General features: G+C 44.7%; 1 pseudogene; it reads right to left on the minus strand.

The window, feature by feature from the left end:
- Positions 1 to 7,671: 7,671 nt before the first annotated feature.
- LOC147986174 (uncharacterized) overlaps positions 7,672 to 16,858 on the minus strand; it is a 34,083-nt pseudogene continuing 24,896 nt past the window's right edge.

Here is a 16,858-nt window from a genome sequence, read left to right on the forward strand (position 1 = left end):
TTGCGCATCTTCTAACTCATTTTGCGCATGAGTTGGCTGTTTCCCCCTCTGCTGTGTGCAACTAGGGACTCTTGTTTGTGCAATTTTAGCACCAATACTTGCCAGTTTTCCAATATAATCTACCCAATCCACCAGCGTTGTGGTGGCTGTGGTGGTTTATGTGTTATTCTCGTGCTTTGTGCAACTAGGACCCCTTGATTTGTGCAAATTAGTACCAATGCTTGCCAATTTTCCATTTTTAATTTTTCTCAATGTGCAAGTCTTTTTGTTGTGGATATGGTTGTTTTCATGTGTCTCCCCTCATGTTCAACTAGGGACGCTTTTTTCAGAATAAGTTATCTCACTGAGCTTGTTGCCTTTACTTAACTTTTTTCTGCCTAGGTATTACTTGTCACAGTTGGCAAGTAATAACTAGGCAGAAAAAAGTTAGTTGGCTTATTTGATGTCCAGTTTGCACAAGGTTTACTGCCCAGTTGGCTGCATCATTGTAGTAGTTGGTTGTCCACATCTTCTAACTATGTTTTTTTGTTGTATTTCCTGCCGCAGGGCAAAAATGGTTATAATAGGAGGAGATGCGGATGGCAATGAAGGAGATGTATTTTTTTCACTTTTTTTCTTTTGTTTTTGAGTTGTTTTCAACTTATGCATGTATGCTAATGTCTTTTTTTCATGTTTTCTTTTGGTTGCTTAATCAGCGTTCTGGAAGTCAGCTGCTTCGCCGGAACTCGAAGCGTCCTGCTAATCGCCAGCCACGACCTGCGCAGAGTGTTGAGCAGGGAGAGGATGTTGAGGTAAGTGGCATGCTGATGACACAAGTCCATTTTTTGGTTTTGTTTGGGTCATATAACATTTTTTCCCATGCTCATGTTTTTTATTTTTTTTCTTAGGATGCTGATCAGTTCCGTGTTGTAAAGCGGACTAGACGTGCAACACTTGGCAAGGGAGCTGAGTCATCTTCTAGGGTAAGTAAAATCTCAAATATAAGTGTTTTTCTTGCCTTTTTTAGATAGTGATGAAATTATGCAGCAGTTCGGACCACTATTTTTGTTTTTAGTCTTTCAATAACAACCTTTTGTAGTTGACATCTCTAGTCATATTGATTTAAATACAGTTGACATTAGTTGGCATTAGTTGGCATCTTGTAGTTCACTAGTTGGCATCTTTTCATAGTTGACATCAGTGGTCATTTTTTTGTGCAGGCAGCAGTTGCTGGAGAAGCTGTCGCATCTTCCGCAGCAGATGCTGAGGTATGTGGGTTTTTTTGTGTGTTTATGAGCTATTTGAATAGTTCTTTGCAAACCTTTTTTTAGTTACTGTTTTTCTTATGTTGCAGTATCATTTCTTATTGTTGCACATCCACTAGAACTTTTTGTAGCTGCCAGGTCTCGTTCTTTTTTTATTTACTATTTTATTGTTGCACATTCAGTTGCACACTGGCAGTCTTGCAGTTGTCCTCATGAGCTTTATTAGTTGCACAAATACATCATATTAGTTGGCATGATCCATTTTATGAATATATAGCTCATTCTAATACTGATCCAAATGATGATTGCTAGTTTTTTCATTCTTGTTTTTTCTCTTGTGTTTAATGTTTGTGTAATGCTTTCATTTTCTAATCAACAGGGCAGCGGTGAAGGAGTTGAGGTGGCTCCAAGGGAAGATGTGGAGCGACCATCACAAGCAGGCAGGATAACGGCATCACCAGCGCGCTTTGCAAATTTCAACGCCTCTCTAACCCAACTACAGAAATCAGAGCTAGTTTCAAGGTCGGTCGGGGGGCTATTGAACTTATCAGACACACTTCCAGCGGACCTCACTAAGTTCCTGGTGTAGTCCTACCAGCCACAGACCTCTGAAATGGTTTTCCCAGGAAGGGGAAGGATCCGTGTCGATGCTGACAGTGTTCAGAGGGTATTTGATCTCCCAAACAAGGGTCCAAAAGTCAGATATTTAGTTGACAAGGATGCCACTAGGAGATTCAGACAGGCTTTCAACATAACTGGAAATTCTCATCCCCAGATCACTACATGGCTCAAGATGATTCAGGATATGGCTGAAAGAACGGATGACACAATCTTTATGGCCTGGCTTGCGGTTGCCTTCAGCACTTTTCTAGCACCAACCACGGCCTTGAAGCTCAACCCAAAGTGTTATGGACTTGTGCTAGATCATCAAATGCTAAAGAATACAAACATCTGCCTCTTTGTAGCAGAACAGATTAACGAAGCTTTCCGGAACATACCAGGAGAAGCAAACTGTCTGCTGCTGCTTGTATCACTTGATGGTTAGTGAAAACGACCACTTTTTTCCATCTGTTCCTGTTCTTTCTGTGCAGTTATAGTTTGCTAAAATTCTCATAACAATAACTGAACTTGGCCTTTTCTTTTGTTTGGGTCTGGTGCAGATACTATACCTTGATGCGCTCGTACATGACATCTTAGTAAGCAACCGCGCGATACGATCGAATGCATGGGATAGTACTCTAATTGCCAAGGTGATCAAGAAGGATACTATCTCTCCTGGTGTGTTCGGCAAATTACAAGTGAGTTCTTTTTTGTTTTTTTTCCAACAGTTTCTTCCTTCTATGTTCTTTTGATGTCTGGTCACTCTTTTTGGAAATTGCACAGAAAACTGTCATCAGCTGGCACAACAATGCATGTAGTTGCACAGATTGTAGCTTTCAGTTTGGCAATCTGCACACATGTTCATTTTAAATCGGCACACCATCTTTTTTAAGTTGCACAATTTTACTAATCTTGTTGCACAGATGTGTTGCATCAGTTGGTAGAAACTTTTTTTAGGTGCCATGTGTGTTGCACAGTTTTTGTGTCTTTGTTCAGTTGCATATATGTATAGTTGAATTTGTCTACCCCAGTATCTTGTTGTAGTTGCACATGTTGTAATGTGTGGTTTCATTCAACACACAAATCTATTTTGATAACCTTGTTATTTTCTATTTCTCTTTTTTCTCACATCATCTTAAAGAGGAGTATAGAGGCACGGAGCAGACACCACTGTTTGGTGGAATTTTGCAAGCTGAAGCATTTGTTGCATCCAAGTTACCAATAACATACAATCCGCAGGTTAGTGTTTTGCATACAGAAACTTGTATCACTTACCAATATTTTTCTATTGGCTGGGATGTATGTTCAGATGGACATGTATAACTTTTGTAGTTGCGAGAATACAGAATTTAGTTGGCTGTGATGTATGTTCAGTTGCACATATAAGCTTTTGTAGTTGCACATGTTCTTTTGGACAGTCAAAGTGTTCATTTACAACCATTGTCATCAACTTTTGGCAGAATGCATGTTTTTTAGTTTGTGCCACAGTGCATGTGTAGTTAGCTAGAATCATGTTTTTAGTTGGCCAGAAAGTGTGTATTAGTCGTTTTTGCTTATCACATCATGGTCAGTTATAGACATTTTTACTTTTTATTATTTTTTCTAACTGAATCAGTACTGAATCTTTTTTGTGTTGATGCAGAAAAAGGCAAAGATTGCGAAAGTGGTCAATGAGCTGTGCAAGGCTGTAACTGAACAGGTTGGCACCTTCATTGAAGCAGTTGCCAAGATCGATGACGAGGAACCAGATATTGATCCTTACGTACATCAGCCATCAATGCAAACTGGGGCGTCACGCCGTGCTCCAAAAAGAAAGAGATGACGGTCAACTATACAAGAAGAAGACGAGTTTGTTGAGGATGAGTCAGAAGAAGATGAGGAAATGGAAGTAGCGATAGATGATGACGACGATGAGGACACAGATGCGGATGAGTCAGAGGAGGAGGACAAGGATGAGGATGACAATGAAGAAGATGCAGAGGAGGAGGAGGATGATGATGATGAGGAGGAGGAAAAACAAGAAGAGGACAAAGGAGAGGAGGAGGACAAGGAAGAAGATAGTGATGCAGAGGAGGAGGAAGAAGAAGGTGATGCCAAAGAGGGGGACGGGGACAAAGGGGCAGCAGTTGATGGCAGTGAGAGGGGAGAAGACAAAGGCGCAGCAGCTGATGGTAGTGAGAGGGAAGAAGACGATGCTGAAGAAGACGAGGATGGTTATGGTGATGATAAAGGGGGATCCAATGGAGGCAGCGACAGCAGCGATGACGATGATGATGACAACGCCCCTGGTTCTGGTGGTACAGGTGGCAACACATCCAGGAGGACTAGCACTTATGCCACCCCTGCGAGCAGCAGCAATTCATTGAGTAGCAGGAGCACACTACAGATGTTGATTGACAAAACTTGCTGGAAAGACAAGGATTTGCCGAAGTCAAAGAAAAATGACGAAGCAGAGTCTCAGGGCAGCATTGATATGTTCAAGCTCTGCAACTTGAAGCCAGCTTTGCCAACCACCTTTCCCGTGCCAGATTTCAGCGACAAAGATATGTGTGAGAAGATCAACTTTGCCATTAACAAGAGCCTGTTCTTATCAAGTGATGCTGAAAAGAATCAAATTGACATGGAGGAAGCAGGAAATGGTCTTGACTGGGTTCATTCAAAGGAAAAATACAAGGAATATTTAAAGCAGCTCCCAGACCTAAGCTCCAGGAAGAGCAAGGCAACATCCATGGCAAACCCTCACGTGGTCCAGAAGCGTAAAGCAGTTTCAATGAAGAAGAATCTGCAGTTGCCTCAAACCAAGGAGAAGATGGTGAGTGCAGATGCTGAAGTAAATATGGTCAAGGAATCTGTGCTTCAAACTGATATGCCAACTGTAGTGAGCAGAGAGCCAACCAATGTCACAGAAGTTCAACAGATCAAGGGGAAGACTCCCCTTTCAACAGTTCCACCAAAACCACCTAAGGAGAAGATTGTCAAGTTTGCCAGGGGCACAAAGGGGGAACATGCCACAAAAGGTTTGGGGTTCAGAGACGAGAGAGAACTGCAAGCCGCAGCCATTGATGCAGGGGTGCCAAGTTCTGCTAGGTTGCTGCCAACTCAGACTGGAAAGATGCCAACTACAGATACCAGTGTGCCAACTGATGTGTCAGTTAGCAGCATGGTCACAGTCAAAACCACCACAGCTGGTCAGGAAGGCACCACTGCAACTGCAAGCCCCAAGGTGCCTACTCATAGAGATGCTTCAATGCCAAACACAAAAGGAGGTGATCCAACTATCAAAGTGCCGTCCCAAAGAGCTGACTTTCAGCAACCATTAACACAAGAGGAGGTGTTCAACATTATAAGTAGGTGCAAGCCTGCAAGGCCGCCAACTACAACACTATTGCGAACCAAGTCAGTGAACGATGCACCCGTGTTTGTGTCGCGAGGAGATGCCCTGGTCCTTGAACCCTTACGAAGATCAAAGTCTTATCATGGTGACGGGTTCTGTGATGCACCATCTTTTGACCTCGGCATAGATGGTGATGCTCCAGCACCTGCTCCAGCAACAGAAACAGCGGAAGCCGGTGTGATTTGCATTGATGAGTGTGAGTAGGACCCAACAGCTGTGAATGAAGGATGTGATGCTGCTGATGCTGGCAAGGCAATAGCTCAAGAGCTAGATGTTGGTTCACCAGAGAATTGCCACACCCCGATATGCGCAGAACCAGAAGCTGGCATGAGCAGTTCTTCGGGACCACCTATTACACGAAGACAGAGGAGGGTAATAAGGCCCGTAGCATCTCAAAGGTCTCCATTCATCGACTACAACAAGAAGAAGACTTTCAGCGCCAATAAGGTAGTGAACAAGCTTTACGCTGCCCTCTTGTATTGGGTCAGGCATCACAAAGGAGCAGATGATGGAGCTACCAGGTAAACTAACTCCCCACAGCCTACATACATATCTTTTTCAGTTGCATAGGACCAACCACTTAGTTGCACAGAAAGCATAGCATGTTGCACAGAATAGGGCTTTTAGTTGCACACTGTTCTGTTTTCAATTTCATGCACATTTTTTTTGCCGCTGTGACCCTTCGAGCTAACTTGTCTTTTTATTGCTTTCAAAAAATAATCAGCCTTGAGATAATCAGGTATGGTGCTTTCTACATTTCTTTAAAGGAGTTAGTTGATTCGATGAAGCCGGTTCAATGGTTGTCAAAAATTGTTATTGAGACTGGAATCTTACACATCATGGATAACTTACCAGAAGGGTCAAAGAAGGTTGTTATGCCACTGAGGTTTTCTGTAAGTTTTTCCAAAACCTTCTTTTTACCCTCATCTTTGTTCTGTAGCACTTTTTTCGTTGACCATTTGAGGGAGGCCTTTCACCTACTAAGGAGTTTTGAGCCATGTTTTATAATCTATGCAGATAAAATTACAGCAAGGGATCCATAATGTGAATGAGATAAACAAGAAGTTTGATTACAAGAACCGTCTTGACAATAAAGACTTGGTGAGTGTTGTGCCCACATGATCAATCTTTTTTTAGTTGGCACCCACAGCATGTCCAGTTGCACATGACACATCTGTTAGTTGGCAGATACTTGTTGCAACCTGTTTTTAACTTGACCAAGTCTTTTACTGTTTTTCTTAGCTACAGCTTGTATTTGTGTCTGAAATCGTTCACACTTGCAGGTCATGCTGCCAGTGCTCGAGTGCGCAGATGTAACCGATAAGGATGGAGGGAGGCATTATTGGGTCTTCAGTGTCAACTTGAGGGACGGACGCTTCGAAGTTCTTGATTCAAGCAGGACGCTGGACAACATTGAGCTGATGAACACCGCCTCTACCATCGCGGGGGCAGTACGCCAGCTATGGAGGAAGCATTACCCAAAGTTCAGCATCGAGCACTTCCAGATTATTGACATTGACGTACCGAAGCAGCTCGGCAAGTAAGACAATAAGCATTTCATTCCTTCTCAATCATATACCATCATTTTGTAGTTTTTAAATTTTTCTACATGTGCAATCTTTAGTATTTTTAAGACACAGTACTAGTCTTCAAACTGTTTTATCACTTTTATGAGTTTCTAATGGATTATCTAGCTAGTTGCAGAGTGGCGCATAAGTAGTTGCACACTGGCACGTAAGCAGTTGCACAGTGGCACATAATGAGTTGCAATAGAACACAAGCAGTTGCATAGTAGGACATAAGCAGTTGCACAGTAGAACAGAAGCAGTTGCACAGAGTGCATTATCTTTATTTGGTTTTAATTTTATGTGACAAATTTTTTTTGCCCATTTTGTAGTAATGAGTGTGGGTTATTCGCACTGCTTAACGCCACTGAGTGGAATGGTAGCCAACTGCCCAACTACGACCCCAAGGAAGTACTCAATATCAGGAAGAAGCTGGCATATGATTGGGTCACCAGCGTGCACAACACCGCCCCATGGAGGAAGTTGCTGAGATACGACAAGGAGTAGGTCAGTACTATTTTTTCTTTTTTTCTGCTCCATGGAGGAAGTTGCTGGTTTGTACAATTTTATTAAGCAGATTTTGTAGTTGCACACTACTAGTAATTGCGTTTGCAACTCAATATCATCACTTTTGTTGATACATTAGGAGCACTGGATATACAATTGTTCAACAACTAAATATTTAACCAGTTGCCAACAAAGGCACAAATAGCAACTTTTTTTACATAGTGCATGAACTAATTCAAGCAGCATAAATTAGATAAAGAGGAATCATAGATGCTGAATGTGTCCACTTGGTCCCAACATTGCTAAAAAAGACATCATTATTTTCCTTTTTTGTTCCAAAGGTACAAATGAGGAAACAGAATCACAGGAGCCTCTGTGGACACACACCAGCAGTGTGCTCTGTAGATTGGCACTTGCTGCATTTGTTTTTCTTCTTTGGGTGTAGCTCCAACGCCGATTTGTACCGTCGACTCTTTGCCCTACCCTTTGTAGTAGACCTTGGAGGATCCCTGGGCACAAAATCATCAGAAGCTTGTGCAAGGGATGCAGCCTCCAACGGGGCAGTAGGACCATCACGATCACCTGTGTAATAATCATATAAAAAGTTTAGTATTTTTGTTATTATGCAACCAGCAATGATGTTCTGTGCAACCACACAGTACATTTTGTGCAACTAACTGGTTGCTGTGTGCAAGTTAAGTTGAAAAAAACACCTGCAGTAGCACGGCCTGTCATGGTACTTGGATTGTAGTCGCCTATGGGCAGAACATGAAAAACAAGTTAGATTTTTAGCTTGATCCTCAAACTAACACAGCGCACGCAACTAGGCAGCATGTTCTGTTCAACTGGGCACTATGATATGTGCAACTAAAGTCACTCACCCTAGTTTTTGTTTTGGAGTCGGTGAAGGTACTAACCTGGGTGATGAGCCCCCTGAGTCCTGCCTGTAGGTCCATTGGGAGTAGCACAAAGGGCACTGCTAGTTGGGCCTGGCGGGGGAGGAGGTCTTTGAGGGTTGGCATCACCTATAGGCAGAACGGGACAAACAAGTTAGTTGTGTTTATCTTTTTGATGCTCGAACTAACACAGCGTGCGCAACTAGGTAGCCTGTTCGGTGCAACTGAGCACCATGATGTGTGCAACTGGAGTTACAGACCTAGTTTGATGGGGAGTTGGGGGCAGGTAATTACCTGGACGACGAGCCCCCTGAGTGCTGCCTATAGGGCCATTGGGAGGAGCACGCGGGGGAGGAGGTGGCGGAGGATGCCGTGTACAGCCAGGAGGGGGAGGAGGTCCTTGAGGGTTGACATCACCTATATCCAGAACTGGAAAAATAAGTTAGCTGTGTTATCTTGATGCTTGAACTAACACAGCGTGCGCAACTAGGCAGTATGTTCTGTCCAAGTGGCTACCATGGTGTGTGCAACTGGGCACAATGATGTGTGCAACTGAAGTTACACACCTAGTTAGATTAGGAGTTGGGGCAGGTAATTACCTGGATGATGAGCCCCCTGATTGCTGCCTGGAGGTGGAGGAGGTCCTCGAGGGTTGCCATCATCTAATGGCCCCGTTGCAGCAGTCGGTTTTTTCTTTTTCTTGGACTTGTTCAGGTGGCCGATCTCGGTACGTGCTGCACACATATGCTTGTATACAATAGCTTGTGCTGGATCAGAACCACTCGCAAACTTTGCTAGTTTCCGAAAATCGTATATCATGTTCCTCTCCCTTATCTACTTCTTTGATTGAGGAGGCATTTCATCCGGTTGCTCATAACCAGTCCCTGGCGCACTAGGTACAACAGTAGGTGTCCACCGTCTTAGCAGGTACCTTTCCGGTATGACATCAACGCCAACATGGGTGAGCACCTTGAGGATGTGGCAACAGAGGATGCCGTCCTTGTCCATTTTACAGCACTCACACAAATAGGAACCCTCCTCCACCCTTGCCTGCACCAAGTAGTTTCGAGAACCATATTTCGCAACAAATTCCTGGTTCGGTCTGAGCTCAAACACATCAGCACCAACTTGGAATGCATTATAACGTCCAATCAGCTCAAACTCTTCTCTGAACTTGCGGTAAAGGTCTCTAGTATAGGTTTTGTAAGCTTGCTTCTCTATTGGGAAGTTGGACCACAACTCAATCTCAAGGTGTTCTGTCCTGTAATCATTGCAGCCATCCTTGGCAAGGATGTGGTTCTGGATTTTTTCATATTGCTTGACGAAGTTCAGCATTGAGTTGTGTGGGTTCACATATCTTTTCAGGACGGCGTTGAACCCCTCACTACGCTGTGTAGACTGGAGGAAGGGGAAGAACCTGTGTTTGAAGTAGCACGGCACCCAAGTTGACCTGTATTCGTACAACTTCTCAAAGTGCGTGTGTGGCATAGCCTCATACTTCATCATTAACCCAGCCCAATTCTGCTCAAACTCTTCTATAGTGAAGCTGAAGTCAACACACTTGTTGAAATCATCAGAGAGTCTTGGATTCCGGCACAGCAGCCAACCAACCTTTTCCTGAGCCTTTTTCATCATGTGCCATCGACAACAGCGGTGCACGGTGGTTGGAAAGATGCTTTGTATTGACTGCCTCATCGCACCATCCTGATCGGTGATGAAGTTGTCAGGAGGTTTGCCATCCATAGCCTCTAGGAATGCTCCAAAGACCCAATCAAAGCTCGATGCCAACTCCTGCCTCACAAACGCGCAACCCAGCATGAAAGATTGGCCATGTCGGTTTATTCCTATGAAGGGCGCGAATGGCATATTGTACAAGTTGGTCATGTAGGTGGTGTCAAACGATATGCAATCGTGGTACGCCTCCGCATAAGCTTTTCGAGCTAAGCCGTCCACCCAAAATATGTTGACAACTCTGTCCTCTTCATCATATTTCACCTTATAGAAGAAGTTTGGATCGGTTTTTTGTATATCCTTGAAGTGCGCAATTGTCTCAATCAGATCACCCTCCTTTGTGTCATCTCTACGGAAACTTGTACAAAGATTTGTTATTGCCTTTGGTCCGAACAGCACCATCATCTCAGATCCATAGAACTCTGCCATTACATGCATCATTCGTCCTGCATAATACAAAAACAAACATTATATCCTTTTTTAGTTGCACAAATGGCACATCCAGCTGCACAGTAATAGGACACGTGTTGGCACAGAAGATAATTGTAGGAAATGGACACCTAGCTGCACCTTTTTAAAAACACTTTGCAGTTTTTGCAGACAGGACATTGTGTAGTTGCACAGTAAAGACAATCTAGGTGCACAAGAAGCACCAAAAGTGATATACAAAAAGCATGGGAAGTTGGACACCAGTTGCACAGTTAAGCCATTTCAGTTGCACAGTAGTACCATAACAGTTGCACACTGGACTGCCTAGAGGGAAACTTAATTCTTCAAGGGATATAGAAAAACACCACACCTGTAGTCAAGTTGCAGTTATACAAGATGCGCAGAAACTCCTTTTCATCAAGTGAGATGCCTTGGTGGGATCTCAAGTATTTGGACAATGACGGTTTGTTCACAAGCGGATGATTGTGGTCACGAACAAAGTGCGTCACCTCCCATCGCCCATCTATCAGCTTCACCAACATTTTCGCCTTGCATTCAGTCTGCTTTATTGTCTCGCGTTTGCGCTTCTTTCTTCTTCTTACTAGTACCAGCCTCCTCTTCAGCAAATATTGGAGGTTCTTCTTCCACCTCCTCATCACTGTTAACATATTTTGGATCTGGAATAGGGTCCAGGACAGGAGGAGCTTCAGCTCCTCCATCATCAGCTTTGGGCTTCTTGAACTTGTTGCAGCAAAACTATTGTTTTATCAATTCATTGGTGCGGGCTGTCCGTCTAGAGGTGTTCATCTTGATAGAGAAACCCATCCGTAGTGCGTAGCTATTGTAGTGATCCTTAGCAATTTGAAGGCTGTCAAACCTCATGCCAACATAGGGTTCCATAGGTTGAGAACCAGCCTCATCCTCTCCTTCTTCTACTTGCACAGCTCTGTCAACAGCCCCAGCTTCTAGCTCAGTCCTGGTTGGACCAGGAACATTTGGCTCGGTTCCTGTGTCATCAAGAGTATGGCTTTCTGACTGCAAAGACACCACTACAGGGGCACCACGGGCTGATGACTGGCCTGCCACATTGTCATGGCTCGTAGGGTTACCATCACGACTTACCTGCGTGTAGTAAACAGATCGACCATTTTCTGTCCAATTTCCTTGTTGTATGCTGGGTTGTTGCTGATCCATATCATGAGGAAGCTCATTGAGATCTGGAGGCAACTCATTGAGATCAAGCATTTTTTCCCTTGTTCTTGGATGCTGCCACACACTCCCTGCACATATATAAAAAGAAGAAATTGATGTCATCAGTTGGTAACCACAAAAAAAGAGTGTTTCAAACAACCTAAAAACTTAGTAAATAGGCAGTTGCACACCATTTTGTGATAATCTTAGTTCCAAAAACAACATGACCGTAACATAATCTTTTATTATAACAGTTATGAAATTTTTTGTTTGCACAGATTTGTTATGTTAGTTGCACAGTTTGCAGTAAATAACTGGCAAAAGCATGACTTCTTTTTGCTACAAAGTTTTTTTGACTTTCCTTTTTGTTTTGTTGTAATGATTTGTAGGTTTCCGTTTCGCAAGGAGCTCTTTTCAGATTTTTCTGCACATAATTGGATGCTACATTTGAGAAGGAAAATCCAGGTGAAAGAAGAAAGAAGAATTGGAGGACAGATTATAGTTATATGTTTTTCACCTTCGTTTATGTTTCTAGTTCTGGTATATTTGAACATATTAATATGGTTTGCAATAGGTGTGGGACCAGAATATATGCGTGGGACAAGATTATATGTGTGAATATGTTAATATGGTTTGTGGCTTCATTAGCCATGGACAAAAGTTCTTGTGCTTTTCCTGTTGCACTACAGATTTCTGGTTTTCGCTAGAATAGACGTCTCAATTGCCAGGATGCATCTTTGCACTTGGCCAGCATACATATCCAGTTGGACATTAAATGTTTTTAGTTGGCTAGAATAGATGTCTCAGCTGGCCAGGTTGCATTTATTTCAGTTTTTGGCCAACATGCATGTTCAGTTGGATAGTTAATGCATTCAGTTGGCTAGAATAGATGTCTCAGTTGGCCAGGATACATTTTCTTAGTTTTTTGACAACATGCATGTTTAGTTGGCCAGAAAACATGTTTTTTATTTGCACATATACTACAGTTTTCCCAAAGTGTTCACTCACAAACATGTATTGCGAAATATACATGTTTACTTGGCCAGGATACATGTTTAGTTGGCCAGGATACATGTTTTTTAGTTGGCCAGATAACACGTGGGGTACAATGCATGTTTTAGTTTTGGCTAGCATGCATGCCGAGTTGCCAGAATATAGGTTCAGTTGGCTGGGATGCATGTTTAGTTGCACATTTATGAATTTTTCGTTGCACATATCTATTGGGCAGTCAATTTTTTGTTCATTTTGCAAACAATAACTACAAGTTTGTAGAATGCATGTTTAGTTTTTGGTTACAATGCTTTGTTGAGTTGGCTTTAATCATGTTTTAATTGGCCAGAGAACTCATTTTTAGTTGGCTTGTTTAACACATGCAGGTGGTAGAAACTTGTCTGGCATGCATCAAGTAGTTTTTGGCATGTTTAACACATCCAGCAGTAACATCAAGTAGGCTGGTGTGATGTGCCAGATTCACCTCTTTTTTGGAGCAGATTCTCCATGGATCCATGGAGAAGGGGGTTTACATATGCCTATGCAGTAAAAGAAAGGGGGAAGTGAAGAGGTGCAGAGGGGGCTTACCTGCTTGATCTTACTGCCTGGTATGGCTCTGACCACCCTGCCCTTTAGATCTTGAAGCAGCTCCTTCTACTTTGGGGCTCCCATGGCGGCTGTGTACGAGGAGGAAGAAGGGTTGGGGGCGATTTCTGTTGGATCTGCTTCTGGCATGGAGAAGAAGAAAAAGGCAGTGTGGGAGGGGCTGAGGCGTGGGGGCGAGCGGGGGCGTGGGTGCGAGCTAGGGACAGCTAGCTACGTGGGGGCTCGATCGGTTTTTTTGGTGGCCGGTCGATCGGTCTGTTTGATGAGCCCCTTCCTTTTCTGTTTTGTGGGGACAGGGGGTTTCCTTTTTCAGCCGGCCGCTCGGTTGCACTAGTGGGCATCCGGCCGCCCACTAGACACGCCCGAGATAATATGTGATAGTACTGCACATGTTAGGTGTGCCCTGTGTAGATAGTAGCCCCTGAGACTCTGGTTGTCGTCGAGAACGGTGGCGAACAGAGGATCGTATTCCCAGGCAATAACCAGACTGCCTCTATGTGCAGGTGGTAGAAGCTCCGGTGGCTAGCCGGACTAATGAGTTTGCCCAATTAAAACGGCAACTGGATGCGGCAGACGCCGACATCGAGCTTGTTAACAAGAGGCTTGACGAGGCACAGGGTAAGTGTTATCATCCGGTGAATGCCACATAGTAAGAGCAGCATAATGCCAGTATCCTTAATATGTTGTGACTGCAGATGGAGCTGCCACCGTGGAAGCCTTGTGGGCGGAACTTGCCCGAGCCAAGGAACAAACGAGGATTAGTAATGCGGCTGTTTTGAAGGCAGCCGAAGAGTTGAAAGCCGAGAAGGCCGCACATTGCGGGAGCCAGGAGAAGATGGCCAAGATGGCCGTAGAGTTAAAATACACTATCGACCGTTGCCGGGTCCTTGAGAAAGAAAATCGAGCGAAGGCAACGGACCTTGAGAAGGCCGCGGCGGTAGACAAAGACACCCGTTCTGCTATGAGAGCGAAGAAGGATGAGCTGCGGGAAGCCGGGGATATTGCGGCTGGGAAACCCTTCATGTTACGGAGGAAGTTCGGAGATCCACAGTATGCCCCTCTGGATCGTCTGTGGAGCTCGGCAGATGCGTATATGGATTTGGCGACGAGCGCTGCCGATGCGGCCAAGTACTTCCAAGGTCAGACAACTCGTGAAGTGGACAAGCTGTTCTGGACGCAATTCCACGTTCCAGAGCGTCCATTTTCATTGACTGACCAGCTAGCCGAATGGGCCGAACTGAATAGGTTGTCCGGACTCACCATGAGGTCTGTTATGGATCAGCTATGGCCGGAAGGGCCTAAGCCGAACAGCTATTTTAGCTTAGTGCAGCAGTTCCTTGATGCGGTGCCGCGCATTAATGCGATGAAGAGGTCGGCGTGCATAGAAGGCTCGCGGATGGCCCTTGCCCGTGTTAAAGCATACTGGGCGGAGATGGACGCTACTACTATTGCGGCGCAGGGTTCGGCCGTAGGCCGTGTGGCTGCCGAACACTATTTCGAGGAAGTTCTCGAGGGTGCTCGTTTGATAGAGGCCCAGTGCTCGAAAAATATTATGTTTGAGTGATATGTATTCTCATTGTAAACATAATGCTTTTATGAAGTTTTTATAAGGCTATGTTTATACTTTTGCCTGAAAGTAGTATGATGCCTCCTGTGCGGCTGTTTATGTATACATGTGTATAACCTGAAAGATTGCAGCCGTCGGCTTCAACCCCCATGCATATAATGCGGAGGTGCTCGCAAAAAATGCGTGTTCACACTTAACCCAACGTCTTGGTCCTGATAAGGAGGTGATAGCGCAGCGAGCGAGGCAACCGGACTATAATGCTTTAACACTTTCACTTAGCCATAGGAGTTTGACAGTGGGGCTACTAGATAGCCCCTGGTGGCTCCGCACTCTCCTGATCGCGGGGTGCGTATATGCCTAGCCGGAAAACGGCCCTTCATTAAGGCGGAGGAATTCTAACATTCTGATAGGTCATCGAGTGGTTGACGAGTCTCACGCTATATCATGACAGTCAGTTTTCGGCTTTCTCTACCGAGGCGCTCGTCCGGATGAACCAGGGCACAATCGCAGTAGTTCTCCTGGTGCTACCTTAGCCGGTAAAGCGGAACGTAAGGCACCAAAACACAGGAGCCGGGCAAACCAACATTTGACCAAAGACAATGATTCGGAGCTGATGCATATAAGGCCGAACTCGCGACGCCGAACACTCCCTAAGGTATTCGGTCTTTATGGTAAAAACCGGGCCGAAATAGTGCCGCTTGTAAGAAGCCCCTTGTGTCCAGGTATGTGCATTATTCTGACGTGGCCAGATGCCAAGACATCAGCATCCTTCTCAATTGTGCTGAGAATTTGGTGGATATGTATCAACAAGAGACAGTAAAAAAGGTTTACGCAGGGTCTTAATCTAAAAAGAATCCTTGGAGCGGGTCCCTGCTGCACGTCTGCGCCTGTGTCTCCGTTGTGCCGTATCCTGGACGGGTGTAGCACGATGATTATCTGTAAAAGAGAGGAGCTTAGGTAAAAAAGCTGTCATGCAAAAAGATAGTTTTTAAATAAACCATGTATAATTCAAGGTGAGTAAGAATTGCCACTTGTCTGCGCACGCTGAGCCCCTTGTATTTGTAATAGGGGTGTGATCATTGATCTGGTATAAATTGCATATAGCTGCACTGGACTTGTCTAACCATGTCCGAGGTCGTGACGACCTGCTAAATGTTTTAGTTGGTGAGGCCGTTTTTAGTGTGCGGCTGTCAAGGCAGCCGCACGCTCTTCGGCGCGTAGAAATCGCTTAATATTTCCGTTCACTGTAATGATGCCACATGGACCGGGCATCTTGAGTGTGAGGGAAGCGTAGTGTGGTATTGCATTAAAGCGAGCGAAAGCTTCGCTTCCGAGTAGTGCTTGATAGCCACTTTGGAATGGAGCGATTTGGAAGGTTAGATGTTTGCCACGGAAGTTATCGGGGAAGCCGAATATAACTTTTAGTAGCAGGAGCCCGTGCAATGAGCCCCTTGGCCTAGCGTTACTCCTTTAAAGTTAATGTTGCTATGGTGAATTTTTGTTGGGTCTATCCCCATTTCGCGGATTGTATCCTGGTATATCAGATTTAGACTGCTACCACTGTCCATCAGGACTCGTGCGAAGCGGTATCCGTCAATTATTGGGTCTAATACCAGGGCAGCCCATCCTGCACGCCGGATACTTGCTGAGTAATCACGATGGTCGAAAGTGGTCGGTTGAGACGACCAGTGGCAGGACTCCGCGGTGACAGGCCTTCGGGTGTATTTTTTTGGGAGTGCCGTTTTGTTTCTTCCATTAATCACGTGCAACACGTTTACTGTTTTGACTTCGGGTGGAAATTTCTTTTGTTCCCCAGCGTCTCCCTTGAGAGGCTCATCCTCATCTTCGCTTGGTGTATCCTCCCCCTTGTGTACAGTGTTGAGCTTGCCGGACTGCTTGAAGACCCAACATTCTCTGTGGGTATGATTGGCTGGTTTGCCAGGGGTGCTATGGACCTGACATATTTGGTCCAGAATTTTATTCAGGCTGGACAGTTCGTCTCTGGCGCCTTTAGAGGGCGGCTTCTGACCTGGCCGAGAGCTTTTGAATCCGGCGTTTACTGCCGTGTTCTTCGTGCTGTCTCCTTTGTTCCGGCGTTTGTTATTGCTGTTGCGCCATGATTTCCCATTTCCATCTTT

The sequence above is a fragment of the Triticum urartu genome, chromosome 2A, assembly GCF_056163025.1.
Source record: "Triticum urartu cultivar PI428250 chromosome 2A, HENAU_Tu73, whole genome shotgun sequence".
Taxonomy (NCBI): Eukaryota; Viridiplantae; Streptophyta; class Magnoliopsida; order Poales; family Poaceae; genus Triticum; species Triticum urartu.